Here is a 9,307-nt window from a genome sequence, read left to right as displayed (position 1 = left end):
AGCCGCGGCCACCCAGGGCCGGTCCCCCGCAACGGGAGAGGCCACAACAGTGGTATACCAAAAAAAAAAAAAAAAAAAAAAAAAAGTCTTAAGAGTTTTGGATTGGAAAAGCAAACGTTTTCGTGTCTGTGTGTGTGACAGTGGCTTTTCATCCTTGTCAAAGCTTCAAGGCGAACAAGAAAGAACTGGTGGGGGCTCTGGGCTACTCGAAGGAGGGTCCTGGTAAATGACCTTGTTTGATCTCAGTGGGAACCAGTTTTTAAATTTCTGAAGTATGTTTGGAAATGCAGATATTCGTGAGAGGGGCATCCCCAGAGATCAATACATTGCTCCTCAATTGTGTACTTCCTGTGTCCTTGTGTCCCTCTCAGTTAGTGGTATTTGGCGTGATGAAGGGGCGATCTGGCTTCTAGAAAATGCTATGCCATAAACAGAGTGTCCAGGGAGAACTGAGCCACAGAAAGAGTTCTTTGTGTGTGTGGAACAGGAGGGGGAAGTGTTTCTAGTCTTTTGAGAATAAGGAATTTCATTAAAAAAAAAATATTAAATGCCTGTTATGAGCAAACCGCCATGCTAGAAGTTCAGGGCACACCATTTCGTTTAATTTTCTCAACCACATGGTGAAGTAATTAGATGAAGAAACAGGCTTGGCTATTTGCCCAGAGCCACAGGTGACAGAGCAATGATTCAAACTCAAGTCAACCTGATTTCAAAGCCCAATAGCCTTACCACTCCTGACACTCTGCCCAGATCACAATTATTTGGAGTCATCGAGGAGGGATTTTCAACGGAGTGTTAACGAAATTTCCCCGAGTCACAGATGGCTCTCCCCGGAGACATAGGAGACCATGTGTATATTTTGAGAGATGTTTCTTCCAAAGGATTGTATGAGCTACTCTAGAGTGAAGCAGGCTTGATAAATAATCTAAGCCCCGTCATCGGCTGAGCCCTCGAGCTGCATTATTTCATCCCCAGCTCCTATGAAACACATGTGCTGCTCTCCCAGGCTCCAAGAGGACACAGCAGCAGGTGAGAAATATGCTTCCCGCTTCCAAGTCCAATGAAGAAAATTCCAAGAAGTCCACTATTTGATAACTCTTCCTTCTTGGAAAACAAGCCCAGAAATGAAGTTGCTCTGGCATGGTGAAGGCTGCACCTGCACAGTCACCGTTGAAATCATTTTTGCATCCGTTTCAGGGCCCTTACAGATCTTTCCACTTGCCATGCCACTGAACTGCGGTCCCCTTAGCTTTTCTTGGAGCACAATGCAATGCCACCCCCCCCCTTTAAAAAAAATTTTTATTGGAGTATGGCTGCTTTACAATGTTGTGTTAGCCTCCACTGCACAACAAAATGCATCAGCCATTCACGTACAGACATCCCCTCCCTTTTGGACTTCCCTCCCATTTAGGTTACCACCGTGCATTAGGTAGAGTTCCCTGTGCTATACAGTATGTTCCCATCGGTTGTTGCAATGCCCTTTTGTGTGGCCTCTGCTTTCCCTGCTCTGGCTTGGACCTGGACGTGACCTTTATCCTACATGCCTCCGGCTCTCCTCGAGCCTCTAGAACGCTCTGTCACTGTGGCAGAGGCTGGATTTCTGTCTTCCCCGCCAGCCCGAGCGAGAGCCAGCTGACCCTGGCTGGGAACGGGGCTGTTTTGTTTCTTTTTGCCTCACAAGTCCCGAAAAATAGGAAACATTTCATCAAGTGGCATCTTCCTTGAGAGGGTTTTACAAAATCTCTTCCGGGGAGAGAAGCCAGAAGAGTTTTTGATAATGATCATCTTAACCCATTCGAGCCTTCCCTGTGGGCTTGTTCCAGAAGCCATTTCTCAAACACCCAACAACCTGCATGGGGTTAATTTTCAGCGTGTCACAGGAGGGCCAGAATGACTTTGTATTGCTGACGACAGCTTGGACTTTAGCTGCGCCGTGGCTTAGATATCTAGGGATTTTGAAATAAAGCGAGTGATGAGATGAAAAGGAGGGGGGCAGAACTGCTCCCACGTCACCTGGGTTATGCCTCCTCTTCAGAGTCTTGAAAGTTAAGCGCTCTGGGGATATTTTTAAATGGCAGGGGCCAGTTAATCTAAAAGTGACATTTACAGTCACGGCAGTGAGCAACTAGCTGGCTGAGATGCAGGGCCTCGGCTAACAGGGAACCCGGAAAACCTCAGCCTGAACGTACAACTGAGAGGACGCAGGGAAAGAAAAGGTGGAGAGATAGTGGTAAGTGAGTTCCCCCGCTCCCTGGGGTCACTGACCATACAGCCAGCATCCATGTGAATAGGAATTTAACACATAGTGAGGGCAGCCCCTGGACAGAGCCTTGCATGCGGGCACAGAGGCACGGCTATTTGCTGGAAGCTGACATAAAGGGCTCGAAATGTAATATAGATGAAGGACCTTTTCTTTGCTTCTGTAAATGGTTATGTTGCTGGGGATCCCTGTGCAAACTTTCATCAGCTCCACAAACCAAAATAGTTTAGGCTTTAGTTTTACCTACAAGGCAGTTCTGGGAGATTTTGGCCCCCAAAGCTTCTGTCTTCAAGAAGAGAATTCTGTTTCTTATAGATGTCCAACCTCTCAGACTGTTGTTCATTTTTTTTAAAAAAAGCAGACTCTGAGAGTAATGCATTTCTGGTGGTCCTCTGTTGCTAGAAAGACACAATTTTCTTTCATTTTTAAAAAGCGTAGTACAAAGTAAAAGCCTTGAAACAGCACAAAGTAAAATGAGGCGTCTTCGTGAACCGTCCTCTGTCTGTCCCTCCTCCTCCCGGGAGGCACTATCCCCTTACCTTTTACAAGGCACAGTTTGGTATAAAGCTTCCCAGAACTTGTTTCCTTCAGACGTTTTGTTCTGGGCATTCACTGTGTGCGTAATCATATCTCTCGTCAGTCATTACTGTTATTTTAACATAAACAGGCAGGCCTGAGGGGGAGTTCCCGGGAAGCAGGTCTTTGAATTTAAAAGCTGAAAGGCATAGACATTGTTTTCTAAATAATTTTTCCTTCTAACAGTTTCTTGGGGGATCTTTACAAGATGTGATTTCTTTACTGACTTCTCCAGATTTTAAATGGAAAGACCCAGCCAATCCTAAGTCAGGTGATCAGAGGTGCAAACATCCCCAAATCGTGACGTTATTTGAAGAGCTCTCAGAAGGCATTTTGTATTCATGCAAAAGAGTTTTATTTGCTCCTGCTCTGGTGGCATGTAAACTCCCTCAGACTCTAATCACCTTCAGATCTGAGACAGAATTTAGACTATGACGTTGTATGAGATACTTGACCTTTTTTAAAAAATAAATTATTTATTTTTGGCTGTGTTGGGTCTTTGTTGCTGCGCACGGGCTTTCTCTAGTTGCAGCAAGCGGGGGCTACTCTTCGTTGCGGCGCGCGGGCTTCTCGTTGTGGTGGCTTCTCTTGTTGTGGGGCACGGGCTCTAGGCACACAGGCTTCAGTAGTTGTGGTACACGGGCTCAGTAGTTGTGGCTCGTGGGCTCTAGAGCACAGGCTAAGTAGTTGTGGCACACAAGCTTAGTTGCTCTGCGGCATGTGGGATCTTCCCGAACCAGGGCTCGAACCTGTGGCTCCTGCATTGGCAGGTGGATTCTTAACCACTGCACCACCAGGGAATTCCGAGATACTTGATCTTTATGGTGAAATAAACATTTCAATCTTTTGAAATGGAGTTTCCTCAAAGTCTTATCCCCATAGAAACATTGGGATACCTTATTCTAAAGCTCCCTCCGCATTTTGACTCAGGGATCTTACTTTGGAGGGGAGTGTATCTGTTCCTTGGGGAAGCCTGGAAGCATGGTCAGAAATCTTGCATTTTATCTGAAAACTTCATGTACAGTTCACACTCTGTTCTAATAGATCTCTTTGTTATAATAACAGTAAGCTTATTACCATAGAGTAAGATGGTTCTCCAGGAAGATAGTCTATGTTCCATTATTCTAGGGATCCAGGGCTGCTGGGTACAGCAAGGAAACCGAGGTATGGATTACTGAGTGGTTGGCATGTGCCAGGTGTTTACCCACAAGTTTACCCACTCCTGGTAAGGAGATATTATTTACTCCTTTTCACAGCAGGAAACCAAGGTTTGGAGAATTTTGGTGACAGGCTCAGGTCAGTCAGATGACAAATGTCAGAGCCTCCACCCAGGTCACTCCCACATCAGAAGTCCCGCTCTCTGCCCCCCTGGGGCACCCAGCACACATTAGCCACCCCGACCTGTGCTGGGGCCCCAGGAAAACAAGCACACTCTTCCGGGGTTTTGTGCCCGTCCTGTTGGACTCACTAAAGCGCCACCTCTTCAAATCAAATTAAATCATGAGTGGCAGTGATATTAGAGGGAAACCTTGAATGCACCCTCCTTTCTATTTAGAAGTAAATCAGTCGCAGGCTCCAGTACTAACTAGAATAATCGGTTGTTGGAATCGCCTCTCTTAGCAGGCTTCCTCCACTCTGTTATAAGGAAAGCTGTGCTCTCTTATTTCCACACTCCCAATAAAGTGGGGCTTTCGGAGCCCTCCTGCTGTGGAATAACCGGTGCAACGTGGAAAAACTCCTCTGGTTCCAAGCAGTTCAGGAAACATTGGGCTGCCTGTGGGGAATCCAGACCCTTCCCAGCAGGACTTGTCAGAGCCTTTCCTGTGCTCACCTGCAGTGGGACCCTCCAGGATGTGACTTTGGGATTTGGCAAGGATGGAGACTATCTTTTGTACCGCACAGCCACCTCTTGAGAAGCATGGAACAATTTAATTGCCTTTCTCCCTTCCTTTCAAGAATCCTGGGAGGCAGGATCGTGGAAGGATAAGATTCCAGGCTTGAACTCCTGAGCAGGGTTCAAAGGCTGTGTGTGTGTGTGTGTGTGTGTGTGTGTGTGTGTGTGTGTGTGAGTATACGGAGCTCAGGCTCCCAGGGCTCTGGATGGATTGGAACAGGGAGATCTGCTAACAGATTATTGCACTAACTCAGCTTTGGGTGGAGCTGGGTATAGGAGAAGGGATGGAGAAAACACATGTGCACGTGCACACACACACAGACACGCACACACAGCAGCTGGACAGCCCAACTCAGGTCCCCGACCTGCCACTTGATGATGTGACCTTGGGCAACAGACTCCCCCTCTGCACTTCGTCTCCATTTGCAAGGCAGGAGTACATCCTTCATAGAGTTTTTGCAGACCTTTAAAGGGATGATAAATGTAAACTATGCAGCATAATGCCTGGTAGGTAGTAAGTGTGCAACAAATTTAGCCTTTATTATTATTCAACAATTTCATTGGTTTCTCGAAGAACTGCTACGTTCCTCCCCCTGTGTCTACACCGGATCTACCGAAGAGCCCTATTTCCAGAGTCATTTTTTCAGATGCCTGCTTGCTAGGAAAGGGGTGGGGAAAGATTAAATCTGGGTAGACTTGGGTTTCAGGCCCCGGCTACCCTCCCAGAATTGACTTTCAAGGCGGGGAGACAGGTATGCACGTAACAGTGACCTCACACACAACTGCACGCTGTGATGAGTGCCAGGAGGGCGAGGGCAAGGAGCAGTGAGGGCGTAGAGCAGATGCTGGGCGTTCTGGGTGTTCTATCTCCTGCAGTCCCTTATATCACAGGCAGGGGGAGCAGGGTGCCTGTCCAGGTGGTTGCCCCACGCCTCAACTTGTCACTCACACCCTTGGGGCAGGAGGACTGCGCCGGGAGGCAGGAGGGCTGGGCGATCAGACACACCTGAGCCAGGTGTGGGCATCCATGCATCCAAGAGGTACTTACCGATCCTTCCGTGTGTGAGGCACTGCACTGCGGAGCGGAGAGCAAGACAAAGCCGGTCCTTGTCCTCAGGAAGCTTACATGCCACTGGGGCAGATGGATGAGAGTATGAGTGAAAATATGGTGTCATTTCAGCAGGTGATAATTGACATAAGGGAAGGGATGTGTCACAGAGAATAAGACAGACCCATAGGGGGTCAGGGCAAGTCTGGGGGGGAACACTGGAGCCAAAGACAAAAATAAAGGAGCAAGAGATAACCATGACAGAAGGCGGAAGGAGGCAGGGAAGGGAAGAGCATTCCAGAACATGGGCCAACACCTGTGGGACTGAAGGGGACCACTGTGGCCAGATCACCAGGGCCACGTGGACCATGGGAAGCTGTGCAAGTTCAGTTCAGCTGCTCACTGCCAGCATGACCTTGGGTGAGTTTTTTTTGTTTTTTGTCTTGGGTCTTCGTTGCTGTGTACAGGCTTTCTCAAGTTGCGGTCAGCGGGGGCTACACTTCGTTGCGGTGCGTGGGCTTCTCATTGTGGTGACTTCTCTTGTTGCGGAGCATGGGCTTCAGTAGTTGTGGCACGTGGGCTCAGTAGTTGTGGCATGCAGGCTCAGTAGTTGTGGCACACAGGCTTAGTTGCTCTGTGGCATGTGGGATCTTCCCGGACCAGGGCTCGAACCCGTGGCTCCTGCATTGGCAGGCGGATTCTTAACCACTGTGCCACTGGGAAAGTCCCCTTGGGCGAGTTTAACTTCTCAAACCCTGGGTTTCTTCCTCAATAAAATATGGCTTCTGGTGACACTGATCTCACAGGGCAGAGTGAGGTCATGATTAGAAAATGCTCAGTACAAGGCATATATTCAGAAAAGATGAAAACTCTAATTCGAAAAGATCCATGCACCCCAATGTTCGAAGCAGCACTATTTACAATAGCTAAGACATGGAAGCAACCTAAATGTTCACTGACAAAGGATGGATAAAGAAGATGTGGTACATTTAGGTTGGTTCCATGTCCTGGCTATTGTAAATAGGTAGCTAGTGGGAAGCAGCAGCATAGCACTGGGAGGTCAGCTCGGTGCTTTGCGATGACCTAGAGGGGTGGGATAGGGAGGGTGGGAGGGAGGGAGACGCAAGAGAGAGGGGATATGGGGACATGTGTATGCCTGTGGCTGATTCGCTTTGGTGTACAATAGAAACTAACACAGTATTGTGAAGCAATTATACTCCAATAAAGATCTATTACAAAATAAAAGATGTGGTACCTATAAAAAGAATGAAATAATGCCATCTGCAGCAACACAGATGGACCTAGAGATTTTAAAACTAAGTGAAGGGGCTTCCCTGGTGGCGCAGTGGTTGAGAGTCCGCCTGCTGATGTAGGGGACGCCGGTTCGTGCCCCGGTCCAGGAAGATCCCGCGTGCCGCGGAGCGGCTGGGCCCGTGAGCCATGACCGCTGAGCCTGCGCGTGCTCCGCAACGGGAGAGGCCACGCCAGTGAGAGGCCCGTGTACCACAAAAAAAATAATAAAATAAAAATAAAACTAAGTGAAGTAAGTCAGACAAAGACAAATATCATATGGTATCACTTATATGTGGAATCTAAAAGAATGATACAAATGAACTTATCTACAAAACAAATAGGCTCACAGACATAGAAAACATGGTTACCAAAGGGGAAGGGTGGGGGAGGGATAAATTAAGAGTTTGGGATATGTACTATATAGAGAATAAATAAAGAACAAGGGCCTACTGTATAGCACAGGGAAGTATATTCAATATCTTGTAATAACCTTTAATAAAAAAGAATCTGAAAAAGAATATGTATATAACTGATTATATAATTGACATCCTTATATAATTATATAATATATAATTGACATCCCTTCCCTTATGTCTGTATATATATATATATATATATATATATATATATAAACTGATTATTCACTTTGCTGTACACCGGAAACTAACACAACATTGTGAATCAACTACACTTCAATTAAAAAAAAGAAAGAAAAAATCTCAGTACAGAACCTGACATATAGTATTAGTAAATATTAACTACTGGTATTCAGGTTCTAGCCAGAAGGCTGGGTGCCTTACATCTTGCTTTATGTGTTTTTAAACTTTTTAGTACAGAAAATTAACCTTTTTGAAAAACACATTCAGGGCTTCCCTGGTGGCGCAGTGGTTGAGAGTCCGCCTGCCGATGCAGGGGACGCGGGTTCGTGCCCCGGTCCGGGAAGATCCCACATGCCGCGGAGCAGCTGGGCCCGTGAGCCATGGCCGCTGAGTCTGCGCTTACGGAGCCTGTTGCTCCGCAACGGGAGAGGCCACAACAGTGAGAGGCCCGCGTACCGCAAAAAAAAAAAAGACCTAGATTAATTGTTGGCACAAAACCTGATCCATCAGTGAGGCCGACCTGCTTACACTTCATGAGATTGTAAACTGAGATTCCGGTGTGTGGGGGGGCGTCCCAAGGGCTGGGCCATCCCTCAGACCCTCTCCCTGCCCCTTGACCTTTCTGTGTCGCTGTACCTTAGCAGGAAGTGGCCGTCGAGACTGCTGCTGCTACTGCTCTCCACACAACCTACAAGCTCTCCCAAGCGTTCTCATTATTCAGTCTTTGCAGGAGCCCCATGAGGTTGGCATGTTTCAAAACTGGGAAGTTGAGGTCCCAAGAGTCAAATACAAACCATTAAAGATTTTCCTCGTGATGGCACCAGGGCTTGAACCCCCAGATTCTCTGATTCTGTATCTACAGCCGTTTTTGCTTTTCGGTCTGGACAGAGGAGAGGTTGCTTCTTTTTAGGGAGCAAATCATCCTTGGGGCTCAGTCGATTCTGCTCCAACATTTACAACCAGATTTCCAAAGCTGGCAGGAAGCTCTGGGGCAGCCTTGGAGGGGAGCCGCTATCCCCAGGGTGGTGTATGGCTCCAAATGGGGAGGAGGACGCCTCCTCCTGAGTTACACCACTGCCTTTCAGTCTGGATGCTGCAATGGCCCTGCCCTGGACTAGCCCAGGTGGAGGCCCTCAGCCAGCAGAGCCAGGGCAACAGGTGGAAGAGGTGACCATCACATAACAGCTCGACATCAGGGGAAAGTGTTGCATAAGATCCCTGGTCCCCAAGGCAGGGACCGTCAGCACTGCTGCTATAGCAATCATGGCAGCTCCTCCCGGTTGCCTGCTTCATGTATGCCAGCCTAAGCAATCTACCTGTGTGAGTGCATTTAATCGCCCCGATGGGCTGCTTGGGCTGGGGAAACTAAGGCTCAGGTTAACCGCTCTGCTTGTAGGTGGCAGAGCCAAGATCCCACCCCAGGCGGCCGGACTGTAGCATGTGCTCTCGGCTCCCACGCTGTAGCTGTCGCTCCATAGCTCCAAGAAGGAGCTTTGACTCCCTTAAGCATCTCATGGCCCTGCCTCAGTCTCCATCCCTGTCTGCTGCCCCACACCCACCTCACTGTTTTCTCAGTGCCAGGCGGACTGTGGGGTTCTTGGAGAGGTTCTGTCTCCTCCCGATTCCGGGCTTCTGTA

The sequence above is a fragment of the Lipotes vexillifer genome, unplaced genomic scaffold, assembly GCF_000442215.2.
Source record: "Lipotes vexillifer unplaced genomic scaffold, Lipotes_vexillifer_v1.1 scaffold236, whole genome shotgun sequence".
NCBI classification, from domain to species: domain Eukaryota; kingdom Metazoa; phylum Chordata; class Mammalia; order Artiodactyla; family Lipotidae; genus Lipotes; species Lipotes vexillifer.
Note: the sequence above shows the minus strand (reverse complement) of the source record.